The sequence below is a fragment of the Neoarius graeffei genome, chromosome 8, assembly GCF_027579695.1.
Source record: "Neoarius graeffei isolate fNeoGra1 chromosome 8, fNeoGra1.pri, whole genome shotgun sequence".
NCBI lineage: Eukaryota > Metazoa > Chordata > Actinopteri > Siluriformes > Ariidae > Neoarius > Neoarius graeffei.
The window spans coordinates 71,121,766-71,139,589 of record NC_083576.1 but is presented as its reverse complement, the minus strand read 5'-3'; the positions used below and the strand labels follow the sequence as shown (position 1 = coordinate 71,139,589).

The window sequence follows — 17,824 nt, the reverse complement described above, 5'->3', positions numbered from 1 at the left end:
TACACTAATGCACCCCTTAGGGCTTATTATTGGACCTCTTAGGGCCAAAAATGTACATATACATTCCCAAGCACTGTATAAAGGGTACAAATAAATACCTTAGAGGGTACTGCCCCAGTGACAAGCCAGTGTATCCCTAATACACTGTACAATAATATACTTTGTTTTCTGAGAGTATAGTTTGAAAACTCCTACATTATATTCCTTAATGTCACGATTAACAATTTCTTGACCCTCCTCCCCGACACAGGGACATGATCTATGATTGATTGGTCAGGGTCAAACTTGTAGTGGTGCCAGTCTTCCGACCAAGACATGACAATAATTTAAGGCACTATGATTACCTAATCTGACATGTTGACCATCGTGAAAGACAAACATATTGGTAGCCTGATTATTATCTTGGTCTGGAAGATCTAGAACAACCTTGTACCCAATTGTATCAATATTGAGTTCAATGAATGTGCTAGAAGGGGAATGACATGTATCAGACCTCTTGACAACTCACGGTACAGCAGTGTCAACACAATGATATTCAACTCTTTTTCATTGGTTGCACCAGCTCTCTACAATGTGGTGCCAGTAAACATCAAGTCAATCCCTACCCTAATGAGGTAGCATGCAAATCATATCTGGTGCATTCAAATCAATACCAGTACATGGCTACCAACAATGAGCAACATTGCTCCACCACATCTTCACAGAGATCACTCTAAAACAACACCAGTGCATCTCAAACACAGAAAGTGCCATACTGCTCAAACAAATAATAGCAGTAGCACCTACCACCTCAAGATTAAAATCAAGAAAACCCTTCTATAAGACCAAGAAGGAAAACTTCAACATCAAAAATTCTTGGAGAGAGGAATGGAACCAAAATGCTCCCAGAGTTGGGGAACTAATAGAGGACCCCACCAATCCACTACCTGGCTTCCTCAACCAAAATAAAAGAGAATGGACTCAAGCAAACAGACTTAGATCAAGACATGCCAGAACAGCCAACAGTTTGAGTCATTGGGGCTACATCCATCCATCCATCCATCCACTCATTATCTGTAGCCACTTATCCTGTACAGGGTCCCAGCTGACTATGGGTGAGAGGCAGGGTACACCCTGGACAAATCACCAGGTCATCGTAGGGCTGACACATAGAGACAAACAACCACACACACACCTACAATCAATTTAGAGCCACCAATTAGCCTAACCTGCATGTCTTTGGACTGTGGGGGAAACCAGAGCACCCAGAGGAAACCCACAAAGACATGGGGAGAGCATGCAAACTCCACACAGAAAGGCCCTCGTCAGCCGCTGGGCTCGAACCCAGAACCTTCTTGCTGTGAGGGGACAGTGCTAACCACTACACCACCATGCCACCTGTTGGGGATACATATATGCCCTAAATGTCAGGAATCCCCACAAGACACTGACCACCTAGTGTTGCATTGCCCAGTAACAGCAGTGCCAGGGGGTTATGTCACTATACATGAAGGAGGTGACACCTTTGACAACTGGCTTAGAGATGCTCATCTGGAGGTGTGACACCATATGAAACTACTACTACTACCCTGATAAGGTTCAAGACCAAACTTGATAAGTAGCTCAGATCATTCCCTGACACTCCTACACCCAGGTAGCTTAGAGTGAATAGGAACTCGTTGTTGGAGTGCGTCAGTAGTGTTAATAGCTGCTAACCTGGGAATCGGCAGTGGAGATATGTGATACGCTTGGCCTGCGCAATTGAGCTCGAAGCCCATCCAAGGTATCCTGATCCCAGCAGAAGTACTTAATCACTTCTGTTGCTGTGAAACTCCTGTAACACTACGAATGTGGAAAAGGTCTAGAACATCCATCCAGCCATTATCTGTAGCTGCTTATCCTGTCCTACAGGGTCACAAGCAAGCTAGAGCCTATCCCAGCTGACTGTGGGTGAGAGGCGGGATACACCCTGGACAAGTCACCAGGTCATCGCAGGGCTGACACATAGACAACCCATATTCACACCTACAGTTTAGAGCCACCAATTAACCTAACCTGCATCCCTTTGAACTGTGGGGGAAACCGGAGCACCTGGAGCAAACCCATACGGACACCATGCAAACTCCACACATACCCCTTTTCCACCAAATCAGTTCCAGGGCTGGTTCGGGGCCAGTGCTGGTTCACAACTCGTTCAACTTGGGAGCCAGCTGAGAACCAGTTTGCTTTTCCATACCTCACGGTGCTAAGGGAAGCCACGTCATTACGTTGCTGTATACGTCAGTTACGTCGTTGTATACGTCAGTTACGTCGCTACGTTTGCATAAACCTTGGCGCGAATATCGAAGCAAACACAACAACAACAACAACAACAATAATAATAATGGAGGACTTTGCGTTTGTACAGCTGCTGCTTCTCGTCGCTTAAAAATGGCAATCTTTCGCGGTCTTGTTATTGGTCTTAACAACTCCCCCCCCCCGCTGACGTAAGCGGTTCTTTCCTCTGGCCCAGCAGAGAGTTGGTGCTAGCCTGGAACCGGTTTTTCTGGCCCCAGAGCCAGTTCTTTGTCAGTGGAAACAGAAAACCCGGTTCCAAACTAAGCACTGGCCCCGAACCAGCCCTGGTGGAAAAGGGGCAACGGAAAGGCCCTTGCTGGCCGCTGGGCTCAAACCCAGGACCTTCTTGCTTTGAGGCGACAGTGCTACCCACTACACCACCGTGCCGCCCAGGTCTAGAACGATTCTACAGTCATGGGAAGTGCTGATCCTAAACAGCTTGTGCACTAAAGCGGGATCACAGAAATCACACAACAGTCGGGTTGATTCAAGCTCCAGGAGTGAGTTTTCCTATTTCTCCTGGGATTTGCTCCACCTGGACTGTCTCAAACATGGAACAATGGCCTGTCTGTCTGTCTGTGATGCACTGTGTGTGTGTTTTATGGAGTTAAAACCGTGATTCTTCAACCAGTCGTAATTGAAACCGAGGCGCAGAACCATTAAGAAGAAGCAGAGGCAGAAGCAGGGTGAACTTGGCAGACGCTGTCGTCGCGTCGCGTCGCTGCTTTGGTGCTGGAGATGGAGCTGTTGCTTGGCAGTGCGCGCGCGCAGCGTCTCGAGGGAGCGCAGCAACAGAAGCGGGCATGCGCCAACGCGCGCGCTACACTTTCAGCCGTACACGAGCGCAGCGTCACGCGGACGCAGAGCTCCTCACCTCGCGGACACCTGGCACGCGACGCAAGTTGGAAAGATAAAGCGGCTTCCGCGTTCGCGCGCGCGCTACTTGGGTTTCTCTGTCTGTCTGTCTGTCTGTCTCTCTCTGTCTGTCTGTCTGTCTGTCTCTCTCTCTCCATGCTTCTGCTAGAGTTTTGAGGAAAAACTGAAAAGCGACTAAGAGGACTTTCTGAGCACAATGAAGACACTTAAGGTCAGTGTTGGGGTTTGGTTCTTTTTTTCTCTTTTTTTTTTCTTTTTTAAATTGCATCTGAACTCAAAATATAATCAAACACAACATCATAAAGATGTATTACATTATTGTTAGACTACAATGAGTGAGTAAATCTTATTGCACCAGCCCCTCTCTCTCTCCTCTCTCTCTCTCTCTCTCTCTTTGTGTAAATAATAATAATAATAATAATAATAATTAGCTATTAAAGAGTGTTTGTAAACACTGTCCCATGTTCAGATCATTCCCATTACTGATTCCCAGACAGGAAAAGCACATTACATAACATCATCTCAGTGTTAGGGAGACAGACAAAAGATTTCCTCAGCCATTCCTCCTGCTGTCAGAGATTTGCGAGATCTTCTCTCGGATAGCTTTGAATTATTTCTCACCAGGCTATAAATAGTAGGCTACAAGGCTGCTCTTCCTCCCACCCAGCCAATGGGAAATGGATGCAGACTAAAGACCAGGGCTTAGTGGAGCAGGACTCTTCAAACACCCCACCCCACCCCACCCCACCCCACAAAAAATCAAAGCAGCACTTTATTACTTCATTGATCTCATTAACGGTATACCCATCTCATTATCTCTAGCCGCTTTATCCTGTTCTACAGGGTCGCAGGCAAGCCGGAGCCTATCCCAGCTGACTTCGGGCGAAAGCCGGGGTACACCCTGGACGAGTCGCCAGGTCATCACAGGGCTGACACATAGACACAGACAACCATTCACACCTACGGTCAATTTAGAGTCACCAGTTAACCTAATCTGCATGACTTTGGACGAAACCGGAGCACCCGGAGGAAACCCATGCGGACAGAACATGCAAACTCCGCACAGAAAGGCCCTCACCGGCCACGAGACTCGAACCCGGACCTTCTTGCTGTGAGGCGACAGCGCTAACCACTACACCACCGTGCCGCCCTAACAGCATAGGCAGATTCTACCATAACAGAGGCCAGTTAAGTCCCATCTCCTTAAATTGCTGAATTGATTATTTTGATCATTCTATTAAGTTTTTTTCTAGTAGCATTTGGGGTCTTGGACATTCACAGTAAATTTTAGGACAGTAGTCCTGGTAACTAATTAATAAAAGCCTGACATGACAGACATGCTAAATGACAATAGAAACACATCGGTTTCTATCATCAAAATCTGACAGACAAACTAACGTCTACCATCATATTCTGACAGACACTCTAGATGACAATAGCAACAAAACTGTTTCTTACATTATTAATCTGACAAATTTAGTAATAATATTAAATACCTCATTACTAGAACCAAATAATAAAATAAAATATTGAAATAAAAAAGATAAAATTTATTTTCAAAATTGAAATATCAACAATAATTGTCAGAACAGTGACGATAGACACGACTGTGTCACTTTCGTGGGGAAATAACACATTGAAATGGCCTGTCGGCCGAAAGGGTCGCAAGTGGCTCTGATTTATCTCAACTTACGATAGTTTTCCTCCAGAAAAATTTAAATATGAATGCACAAATATATTCTCAATGTTTCTATCGTCAAAAATTTCTATCGTCAGGATAGCTGACAGAAAATCTTACCTTGATTTATTTGATGAAATCTAGCTGTCAGAACTCCAAGTCTTGCCCGGAAGTAAATGTCTGCCGTCACAAAAATCATGCGCAGTAGAATTTCCTCTTTGCGTCCGTCAACATGTGCGTGGCGAGGGCTTGAATTTTGCTATCGTCAGGTGCATTTGACTGACAGACTGACGATAGCATTTTTTAAAAATAACTGTGGGCTTCTCTCGTGAACGAAATAGTTTTTTCGCTGTTAATCTATTTCAACTCTATCTGTTGACACCCAAAAATGATAAAGCCTGCTTCCACACAGTAACTACCAAAGATCCATAATGGCCGAGTCTATCGTCAGGTCATCTGACAGAAATTCACTGACGATAGCAACAGGGATAATGAAAGTGATTTTTAAAATGGGAGTTATGTCTGTCAGATATGTCAAAGAAATAGAACTTTATTCTTTAAAAATCTTTTATTGATATACTCAGTGTATTTTTAAATGGTGTGCTGTTTTAGAAGACCAAATACCATATTTTCAATCTTGAAAATATTACCTCACTGAAAAAAGGACAAGAAAAATTTCTTATTTTGTGGGCAAGTGGTTAATGGATCCAGTTACGGTAGAATCTGCCTATACTTTCTCAGAAAATAAAGTACGGGTAGCATGGTGGTGTAGTGGTTAGCACTGTTGCCTCACAGCAAGAAGGTTCTGGGTTTGAGCCCAGTGGCTGATGGGGGCCTTTCTGTATGGAGTTTGCATGTTGTCTGCATGGGTTTCCTCTGGGTGCTCCAGTTTCCTCCAAAGACATGCACTTAGGTTAACTGGCTACTCTAACTTGTCCATAGTTGTGAATGGTTGTTTCCCCAAGTCCAGAAATGGGAGGGCTGCAGCAGGAAGGGCATCCGGTGTAAAACTATGCCCCAATTAAAGGAGAACTGAAGTCATTTTTAAACTTGCTTTACTGTAGGCCACACCAATTTAATTAGTTGGTTCTCGGATTTTTTCAGGAAAAATATGAAGCGAAAAAAAATGCTCTGATGGTAAAATTAGCGGTAGAAATAGACCAAACAATACAGGCAAACCAGTAAACAGAATTTCAACACACCTGTCAAAGATTTTACGCTTCTGTTCGCTGAATATCCTAACAATCACAAACACAGGCTTTGTAGGATTCCGCTTCACAGGCATGTTTCTTCCACAAGTCTTTATCTGAAGTGAAAGGGGCGATTTGATTGGTTTTCGGCATCACGTGACCTCACATCACGTGACCTTTTCTGTTGGCGGGAGTTTGATTTCGATTTTTTTTTTCATTTTGCATTTTTTTCAAGCGGCGGTTCCGAGAACCAACTAATTAAATTGGTGTGGCCTTATTTCTTAATTCACGTTATTCAGTTACGTTTTCGGTTTTAGTAGCCTCATATTGTGACTCGTATTGGCAACTAATTGCAATTAAATATTATACTTATCGGCCTGTTCGGTTTTTAGCCATGTTGAATTTAGTTCGTTTGGTCCACGGAAGGCGTCGATTATCCATGTGATCTGCACGAGACTTGTTCGAGACTTCGAAACGTGATGTCTCAGCGGCGCCATTTTGAAAACTGTTTTCCAAACGAAATATTGCACAAAAGCGAGTTTAAATAACGATTACTGCCTACTTTTTTTTCAAACTTTCCTGATTTGCTATCAAAACAAACAAAACTTCCGGCTTGATTACGTCAGCGTTCGAAAGAGGGTGCGTGCGTCTTTTGACAACGTTGGCAGATGTCGGTCACTTTGAGTTCCGCTGTACGTTTTACTTCCGTCCTATGATGTCTCGCACAGGTCTCAACGAATCTCGTTTACAGCCATTGCTTTGACATATGGACTGATCTATTACGTAGCATATTTCCAACACTCATAACTTGCTATAGCAGTGACAAAATAGCGATAAAAAATGCATTCCTATATTTAATAAAATGAGAAATATAATTTTGATAATAAAACATTTGCCTTCAGTTCTCCTTTAATATGACATATGGATCAATAGGGTCCACACGGACCCTGATCTGGCAACAGTGCTGGACATGGAGGAAGAAGAAGAAGCCTCTCAGAAAATAAACTATGTTATTGTACCTTTAGGGGTACAGTGGGTTGTCACTGGGGCAGTTACCTCTCAGGTACTTATTTGTACCCTTTATATACTGCTTGTGAACATATATGTACCTTTCTGACCCTGAAAAGATACACATATGCCCCTTTTCCACCAAAGCAGTTCCAGGGCTGGTTCGGGGCCAGTGCTTAGTTTGGAACCGGGTTTTCTGTTTCCACTGACAAAGAACTGGCTCTGGGGCCAGAAAAACCGGTTCCAGGCTAGCACCAACTCTCTGCTGGGCCAGAGGAAAGAACCGCTTATGTCAGCGGGGGGCGGAGTTGTTAAGACCAACAACAATAACAAGATCGCGAAAGATCGCCATTTTTAAGCGACGAGAAGCAGCAGCTGTACAAACGCGAAGTCATTTATTATTATTATTATTGTTGTTGCTGCTGTTTCTTCCGTGTTGTTTTTGCTTCGATATTCGCGCCAAGGTTTATGCAAACGTAGCGACGTAACTGACGTATACAGCGACGTAACTGACGTATACAGCGACGTAATGACGTGTCTCCTCTTAGCACCGCGAGCTATGGAAAAGCAAACTGGTTCTCAGCTGGCTCGCGAGTTGAACAAGTTGTGAACCAGCACCAGCACTGGCCCCGAACCAGCCCTGGAACTGATTTGGTGGAAAAGGGGTAATAGTTACCTTGAGGTCCAAAAATGAGCCCTAGGGGGTACATTAGTGTAGACTGTACCTTGGGGGGCAGAAATGGACTCCTACTGTACCCCTGTTTCTGGCAGTATACCGTTGGCTTTGTGTGGCATTGATGCGAAGGCAACTATTGAGACTCATGGATTTTAAATGTAAGATTTCAGTATTCTGTTTCCCAGAATTCTGTGCATGTTCAATTTCAGATTCCAGTGTCTGCAAGTGAAGCAACACTAACGACTGCAGGTATATATAAAAAAAATAATAATAATAACCATAGCTAGAAAGTTCATTCTAATCGACAAGATTAAAAACATCCCTAAACAGCCGTCTGCTTCTACATGACTAATAATGATTTAAAAACTTATAACAATCATCCATTAAAAGAAAAAAAGTTATTGGCATGAAATGCATGCCTGATGAAAAGTGTAATTGACTTATTATTTGAAGTTCTGACAGCATGGCATTTGGAAAAGCCGGAGCAGCCTTTAGAGACCAGCGTCTGACCAATCAGACGATAGAAATGCTGTCTGTCTGTCTCTTTTAATGGGGGAAAGGGCACCCTTTAATTATTCATCTGGGATGTCAAACTATTCCTCAAAGGCTGTTATTCAGAGTGCAGCCGGTGAATTATGAATGACAGGGAAACAGCTCCCCCCCACCATGGAGGTTTAGTTTCTTTGGTTGGTTAGTGCTGTGTTGTCTGTTATGTAAAAGCTCTTCCACTGGCTGAAAGTGATTTTGACTTCTGCTGCTGCAGCATCCATAATGGCTTCCTTTAATTCTGAGGAAACGACACTTGTGGGAGTTCTCATACTGTTTTAGCACAATGCTAATGGATATTTGCTGTGTGCAGAGCTGGTGTGCTTTAAAACAAGCGCTTAACGATAGGAACCGTCGGTGTAGGACGCATTCACGGTTTCATTTGAGACATTTTTCATCGAGCTGGGGACTTGTAAAAACATTCATACCATATGCTGAATTAGTGGTGGAACTTGACCCCTTCTCACGTTGATTTTCCACATAAAGTATTTACACATGCAGACTTCCACACCCTTATTTTGTAAACAATAACGCTACGTTCACACTGCAAGGCTTAATGCTCAATTCCGATTTTTTTGTGAAATCCGATTTTTTGTGAGGTCGTTCACATTAACAAATATATGCGACTTGTATGTGATCCTCAGTATGAACGAAAAGCGACCTAAAAGTGTTCCGCATGCGCATTGCAGGATACGACGACGTCACACGCAGTGAGCATGGCCAGTGTTTACGGAAGTAAAACCGCCCGGTTGCGGTATGACCCATCCAAACTAGCTTGAATAGCTGCATACCCCCAAATGGAAATCAGCTCCCTAACCTCTGCGTCCTTCCATTGAGAAGATTCAGAACCTTCACAGCCCGAAGCATCCCTCGCATTGATGTCATGCGCAGGGGCGCAGATACGTTTTTTGAACTGGGGGGGACAAAAAACTGGGGGGGACAAAGCTGCCAGCAAACCAACCCCAACCCCGATATGCCTGTCAAACTTGTTGTTAGTAACCATAGCAACCAAGCTCGAGCTCGCAACCTGTGCAGTCTGCGCAGCTCAACCAACCGAATATCAGTCTTTGTTTTGTTTTATGTGAGTTGTTGCAACTATGTATACACTGCTGTGCACCTCAATAAACCGAATGGTAATTAGTCTTTTGATTTTTCCGTGAGGTTTGCCTTATGCAAAGAAAGACAGCATAGACGTTTTTTTCCTCCCTATAAGTGGGGGGGACCGAATGAGGTGAATTTAAATCTGGGTGGGACGAGTCCCCCCCTCTATCTGCGCCCGTGATTATGCGCCATGTTGTTGTAACTTTTTTTGAGAGACCCGCCGCCTACTTCAGCGCAGAATAGTGACGTTTGTGGCTTGTTGATGACGTGTAAGTCGGATGAATGCGACCTGGCGGTTCAGACTGAAGTCGCATATGAAAAGAGCGGATAGGAATCGGAATTAGGACCACATATCCAAACGGCCTGGGTCGGATTTGAAAAAATCGGATCTGTGTCGTTCATATTGTCAATAAAAGATCGGATACAGGTCACATATGGGCGAAAAGATCGGATTTGAGTCACTTCAGCCTGCAGTGTGAACGTAGCCTAAGAAAGCTAATCGGGGCGGCACGGTGGTATAGCGCTGTCGCCTCACAGCAAGAAGGTCCGGGTTCAGGCCCCGTGGCCGGCGAGGGCCTTTCTGTGCGGAGTTTGCATGTTGTCCGCGTGGGTGTGCTCTAGTTTCCCCCACAGTCCAAAGACATGCAGGTTAGGTTAACTGGTGGCTCTAAATTGACCGTAGGTGTGAATGTGAGTGTGAATGGTTGTCTGTGTCTATGTGTCAGCCCTGTGATGACCTGGCGACTTGTCCAGGGTGTACCCCGCCTTTCGCCCGTAGTCAGCTGGGATAGGCTCCAGCTTGCCTGCGACCCTGTAGAACAGGATAAAGTGGCTAGAGTTAATGAGATGAAGAAAGCTAATCTTCTTGTGACCGGTATATCTATATCTGTTTAATATCCAAAACTATCTATCTTACTAAAGTCTGTCTCTCTGTCTGTTCACCTTTTGTAAATCGACACGGCTGGACGCACGTTCTTTATACTTTGCAAACGGATTGGTGACACCCCAGAGGGGCCCAAGACAATGTTTGGATGAGTGCTAATCCAACACACTATTCATTTCCCATAGGCTACATGCTCACGCTAACACACTGCACACAGCCTCGGCGGGGAATCCCCTCCCCCACTTGCCTGAGAGTTTCGATTGTACGGGACCTCGCAGTCAGCGCTCCTCGCTGGAGACTTCCGCTAGGGCTGAGTCTACGTCACTGAGGAGATGCAGGGAGCGATTTACGTCATTTTGACAGAACACAGTGAAAACATATATAAGAAGAGCACCATTCAGAGGAAATCAGGTTCACGGGCAATAACTACGAGTCGTGACCAAGAAATGAGAGACTTTATGCAAAGTGTGTTGGCGTTTCTATATACTACACCAAGATTGATCAATATAGCATAAATTGTACCTGTTAGCTAACTAGTTACTAGTAGGAGCATTAAAAGTACAGTAACAGTTTGTTGTCGGGTTTGTTTGCCTCATCCAGTTCTTTCTCTTTGCGCTTGCTTCGCTGTTGGGCCTCAGATTTCTTATTTTTACAATCAAAAGGCCAAGTTGTAATGCATTAGCAATAACCATGAGGTAGAAGGTTTTTTTTTTTTGGATTTCATTGTCTGCTACTAAAAGGTGGACGGAAAGAGCTAGAGTGGTTAAATGAAGTAAGTTAATTAGTCATCATCAACATCAAAGTCCCTCCCATGCCAGGATCTGGTCTTCCCAGGCAATCTCCTGTCCCAGTACGACCCAGCTCTTTGAGACATATGGGTGTGGCACCGATCTCCATTTCTATAGCCCTCACCTTCTTGCCTGTACATAGCTAAGGTTACTGTGGGGGGGTGGGGGCTAGTCCTCTGGTAACCACAAGAGTTTGACTCCCTACTCGCATCTGTATTGCAGCATGCCATGCCAGATGGAAGTAGGTACCAGTTTTATGATGGTCTTTGGTATGACCCAACTGCGAGTAGAACTTGTAATCTCCCAGTCAAGAGGCAGACACGCTAACCACTAGGCCAACTTGCGGTAGTAAGCAAGTCAACTTTAGCATAATTGCTGGGTTCACCCTTTGTTCACACTAGCAAGCAACAAATTGCTCACGTCACTTGGACTTTGCTCCTTATGAGCGTGCACACGGTCTTGCATTTTTATCCCCAGTTGGCTGAAAGGCCCAAAGAGGGATTATGTCGTGGTGAATATCCGTCCGTCCGTCTGTCTGTCCTGGGAAGGGTACTCACCTTCTGAAATCAACTCCTCTGCAATTCTTTTGGAGGAATTTCATGAAACTTGACAGGATTCTTTGTTACATGTTGCTAATACGCATATTGCAATTTCGTTCAATTCAGTTGCATTTTACCAGAGTTGTGGCATGAGTACGCGGCCTCACCCAATACGCTGTCGTTTTGAAAAAAATCTCCGTAAACACGGCGTCGTTTCCAGAAATATCTGCATCCACACGGATTCACTGGAAACGACCCAAAACGCTGTAGTACATATGCCAGGCCTGTATGTGGCACTGTGATGCCGCCACACCAATACACTAAAACTGGAAGAGAAGCCATGGAGCATGCGTATAAAGGTCACGCGCTGTTTATAAACAAGCTCATAACACGAGAAGAGGACGATCATGGCCAGCGCAACTCTGAGAGTTGTTTCTGCAGTACGAGCACAAGCCTGTAGTCCACCATTGTTGTTGTTATGACGCGTCTAGCGGCGGTGGCTGAGGTTAAAGGTTAGAGAGGCGGGGCTTAAAAAATCGTTTCTGAAAAACATCCGCATTCGCCGTCCAGACAACTCCGGGCTATCCGGCGTTTTAGGATTTTCCCACTCTGGGACCTGTTTTCAAAAAATACCGGTCTCACACCTCGAAAAAGCCAGATCCGTCTGGACGCGAGGCCGAAACGATAAAGTATTTATGCGGATTCGACAAAAACGTACTCGTGTGGACGGGCCCTAAGGTATGTTAAACGCAAAAGAACTAATATCGGTTGCTTGTTACATTGGTTTAATCTCTTTACATTGTCCTACCTAATTTGCATAGAATTGTTGTGCTGTTGCTGAAATCCCAGCTCTGTGTTGTACTTGTACATAGTAAATGAACACTTGTTTGTCGTGTTATCGCTTGCTAGTGTGAACATAAGTCGAGAAAGAAGTCCCCCAAACGAAAATATCCAGCCAACAGCAGTGAAAGGCTAAAGGACATTTCGCAAACCGCCCATGGAAACACATGACATAATTGATGAATGTAATACAATACATGTACACACTGTCTGAAAACTCCACTGCTGTCCTGAGGATGGTCCAACAGCTACGTAATCCTGCATGTGGTCTGCTGCACCTAACTTGTGGTCTTGCTTTAGTTTGTAATGTATAGTCGTTTATGAAAGGACGAACAGCTTCAAAAGCGCACACACACACAAACTGCATTAGAATACCTGGCACACACACTGACAAACCCACACAATATTTCTGACTGCGTTTGTCAGACTTCTTGTGAGGATGAATGTCAAGGACTGTGGTAGGCAGCCAGCAGAGAAAGCAACAGGATCAGTTCTCACTCTGTATGATTAATAAGGCCCTACGAGAACGAAAGGTTTAACATTCAGTAAGCTGCTCAGTGCTCCGCACTGTAGGATGCCAGGCTGGAGTACAGAGCAGAGCCGCAGGGGTTGGGGTGGGGGGTGCGGAGTGGATGGGTGAAGGGTTGGGGTCATGCGGATAGTTAGAGCCGCTCTACTCTCTTGTTTAAAGATCATCAGGCTGAACAGCTGCTTCGGAAGGAGCCCTAGCCAGCATTAGTGTGTGATTGATTTCCCTCAGGAGACAGCACACCTCATGTGTATGGGAGGTCAACATATGGCACCGAGTCCATTTCTAATAGTGTGTGTGACAGCGAGAGAGAAAGAGAGCGAGCGAGCATGAGCCTCTATGCAGGGTGTTATGACTGAGTGAAATTCTGATTGCATGCAAACACACATATCGACTCATGAGGTGAAGGTCAGGGTGTTGTGGTTTCATTTGTGTGTGTGAATTTGGACTGTTGTGATGGATGTGTTTACTGTTTCAGCACTGTATGCCTGCATATGTAAACAACACGGTTCTCTGTCAGGCTGAACATATCGTTTAATTTGAATCTTGGTGCAGTGTTTGTTGTTGTTTGTTTGTTTGTTTTTACTTCCATTTCAGCTGGTCGGACACCATGCGATGTGGTCTTATGGTGCGTTCATGTGCTATGGGAATTATGGTAAATACCAAACGCCGACATGGAAAGCACACATGAACGCCCCCTCTTGTGGTATTTTCCACTGGGCAACTCGTAGAAAATTTTGATACACAAGTTGCCGAGATGAGATGAACTTTAACCTTTTCAACATGGCGGTGAGCGGTACAAGACTAGCTTATGAACCAAGAAAGAAGTGGTTTTCACCTACGGAAAGCTGACTCTCACCTTTTAAACGAGTCATGTTATGTATATTATATTATTATAATATGTATATTATAGCCTAATACAAAATATTCTGTGGCTGTCCAAAGAACGCCAACAATGATCTAGATACTGGCTACTCTCATTGTGGCTACAGCCAAATTTCCAAAAACTGCGTGGCATTCAATGTGTTAAGAAAATCTCTACTTGTCATGATGAGGAAATCTCATCTCATCTCATTATCTCTAGCCACTTTATCCTTCTACAGGGTCGCGGGCAAGCTGGAGCCTATCCCAGCTGACTACGGGCGAAAGGCAGGGTACACCCTGGACAAGTCGCCAGGTCATCACAGGGCTGACACTAAGGCTACGTTCACACTGCAGGCTGAAGTGACTCAAATCCGATCTTTTCGCCCATATGTGACCTGTATCCGATCTTTTATTGACAATATGAACGACACAGATCCGATTTTTTCAAATCCGACCCAGGCCGTTTGGATATGTGGTCCTAATTCCGATTCCTATCCGATCTTTTCATATGCGACTTCAGTCTGAACCGCCAGGTCGCATTCATCCGACTTACACGTCATCAACAAGCCACAAACGTCACTATTCTGCGCTGAAGTAGGCGGCGGGTCTCTCAAAAAAAGTTACAACAACATGGCGCATAATCACGGGCGCAGATAGAGGGTGGGACTCGTCCCACCCAGATTTAAATTCACCTCGTTCGATCCCCCCCACTTATAGGGAGGAAAAAACGTCTATGCTGTCTTTCTTTGCATAAGGCAAACCTCACGGAAAAATCAAAAGACTAATTACCATTCGGTTTATTGAGGTGCACGGCAGTGTATACATAGTTGCAACAACTCACATAAAACAAAACAAAGACTGATATTCGGTTGGTTGAGCTGTGCAGACTGCACAGGTTGCGAGCTCGAGCTTGGTTGCTATGGTTACTAACAACAAGTTTGACAGGCATATCGGGGTTGGGGTTGGTTTGCTGGCAGCTTTGTCCCCCCCAGTTTTTTGTCCCCCCCAGTTCAAAAAACGTATCTGCGCCCCTGCGCATGACATCAATGCGAGGGACGCTTCGGGCTGTGAAGGTTCTGAATCTTCTCAGTGGAAGGACGCCGAGGTTAGGGAGCTGATTTCCATTTGGGGGGATACAGCTATTCAAGCTAGATTGGATGGGTCATACCGCAACCGGGCGGTTTTACTTACGTAAACACTGGCCATGCTCACTGCGTGTGACGTCGTCGTATCCTGCAATGCGCATGCGGAACACTTTTAGGTCGCTTTTCGTTCATACTGAGGATCACATACAAGTCGCATATATTTGTTAATGTGAACGACCTCACAAAAAAATCGGATTTCACAAAAAAATCGGAATTGAGCATTAAGCCTTGCAGTGTGAACGTAGCGATAGACAACCATTCACACTCACGGTTAATTTAGAGTCACCAGTTAACCTAACCTGCATGTCTTTGGACTGTGGGGGAAACCGGAGCACCCGGAGGAAACCCACGCGGACACGGGGAGAACATGCAAACTCCGCACAGAAAGGCCCTCGCCAGCCCCGGGCTTGAACCCAGGACCTTCTTGCTGTGAGGCGACAGCGCTAACCACTACACCACCGTGCCGCCCTGATGAGGAAATATTCAGCATTATTTACCTTTTGACTTTTGATAACTCATATTCCTGCTGCAGCTGATGAACAAGGCAATCTATAATTGTTTTAGCCAAATAACAGGCCTGATTCTGAATCTGGTCCACCATCTTTAATTTGTCAACAACAACAAAAGCATATGAACACAACACACTGGTAAATACCACTTCCCAACTGGAAAATATCGTCTTCCCATAGCACATGAACGCAGCATTATTCCACCTATAGTGCAGATTCATTGCATCAAGAAAGCAGTCCTGATTCAACTCAGCTGTACAGAGTGAACCAAACATGTCATGTATTTTGGGACGTGAGCCTTTTTTTCTGGACATGTGAGCTGCTAAACTGAGCCACAGGGAACAACTGAACCCAAGGACAGAGCTGAAGCGGTTGTGGAAAAAAAAAAAAACAGTTGATGTGACACACAAAATGTTTTACACTAGTCCTTAATATAATTATTTCTTGAGCACCGGCTCTCTCTTCAGTTGTTGGTGAAAGTCACAGTCACAGATAACCTGGGTATTGTGGCGCAAAGGGTGGGTCTGTGTTAGCAGGTGAACACGGAGGCTTTTTGAATATTAATTTGCATACCAATTATTGTGGTTATTCAAGGATTCTTCGAGGGCATGTTGTATAGTTAAAGGTTAAGCCGCCTTAGTTTCCTCAATGAGTTCTAGGGAAATAGTTCTTTGGTTCCACTAATAGGTCAACCAAAGAACCCTTAGGGATTTAGTCAAACTTAAGAGTGTATACTTATATTCTTCATGCAGAGGGAACAGAGATATACAGTACTGTGCAAAAGTCTTAGGCACGTATAAAGAAATGCTGTCGACCAAAAATGGCGTAAAAATAATGAAATGAAATGTTTCAACATTAAAAAGTACTAAACAGTAATCGGTAAGCCATAATAAATGAAACAAAGTCAATATTTGGTATGAGACGACCCTTTGCTTTCAAAAAAAAAAGTCTCAGGTCCAGTGAGTGCAGTTTGATAAGGAAATGAGCTGTAGGTTTTACTGAGCATCTTACAGAACCAGCCACAGTTCTTCTGGACACTTTGTCACACTTGCTTCTTAGTTTTGCACCAAAACTGTTAAGGGTGGCGAGATGAGGTGCGATAGGATCCAAAAGCAGAACACTGACAAGTAATCCCAATAAAAAAGGTGATTTAGGGTGTATTCAGACCAGGATAGTTCGATAGTTCACTTGCTTTGGTCCGAACCAAATGTTTTTTTAATTTTTTCATTTTGGTGCGGTTCGCTTTCACACTGTACATTTTAGTAAGCGGACCAAAATCTGTCAACAAAGCCACGCGCCCTGAGGTCGTTCAGCTATTGGTCAGAGACGACACGCGCGCAAAGCGTTAAGTTCAAAAGTAGTCACGGAGGATAGCGCTGATGAGCGCACATCATGTTGTGACAGTTCTGGCTCTTCACGCAAGTCGCTAGTACCGCCACTTTTTGAAAGAATGTCCCTGATTTTAATGTAGGTCTGACGGAGTTTCTTCACTTTTAGCTGACATTGTTCTGGGGAGCGCATGAACCCCTTCTCCTTCATTTTCTCACTGAATACAGCAAACACGTCGGCATTTTTGTGTGTTCTCTCCAAAAGCTCAGATATGTGGACATCTGCCCATATATCCACAAGGGTACGCGTTTCTTCCTCGGCCCACGTTTGCCCCCTACTCATTTTTTGTACTCTGTAGTCTAGCCTACCACTGGTCTGAATGACTGAACGACTGTTGTAAGGTTCCCTTGACAACCGAAACAGTGTTTGCACTTTGCGGTGGAGTGTCAAGACTCTGTTTCCCATAATGCTCGACAAACGACGGAAGCTCCCGAGGTACAAAAAAGCAAAACTGTCAGATTAGGTCCGGTCTGCTTTCACACCTCCAAAAGATCCGCACCAGGGTTCCTTTGGTCCGGACCGAGTCCGACCTTGCAGCTCGGTCTCGGTCCACTTGTTTGGTCCGGACCAGAGTTCAGTGGGTTGTATTCAGACCAACCCAAAAGGTCCAGACCAAGGGAAATTTGGGTCGTTTGGTCGTTTGGTCTGGACCAAACAATGTAGGTGTGAATACGCCCTTAATTGAGGCAAAAAGTTAACAAACGAAAAATAGCAAAAATAGTCCAGACAAAACTTGGGACAAAAAGTGAGGAAGGCAAGGACAAAAAAATGCTAGCACAAAGAACATGAAAAATAGTCCAGACAAAACTTGGGACAAAAAACAAGGCAGGCAAGGACAAAAAACCGCTAGCACAAAAAAAAAATGAAAAAGACAAAACGTGGAGCAAAAACCGTGACAAGAAACAAGCAGGCTCGAGAGCAAAAAACCATGAAGGCATAAAGGGCAC

General features: G+C 44.6%; 1 protein-coding gene across 1 annotated transcript in view; it reads left to right on the top strand.

Moving 5' to 3' along the window:
- Positions 1-3,348: 3,348 nt before the first annotated feature.
- Positions 3,349-17,824, top strand: part of si:ch211-269c21.2 (carbohydrate sulfotransferase 8) — a 156,341-nt gene continuing 141,865 nt past the window's right edge. Inside the window, exon 1 of the mRNA XM_060928172.1 lies at positions 3,349-3,403. The gene's annotated coding sequence lies outside the window, so the exon portion shown is untranslated. The remainder of the gene's footprint in view (positions 3,404-17,824) is intronic.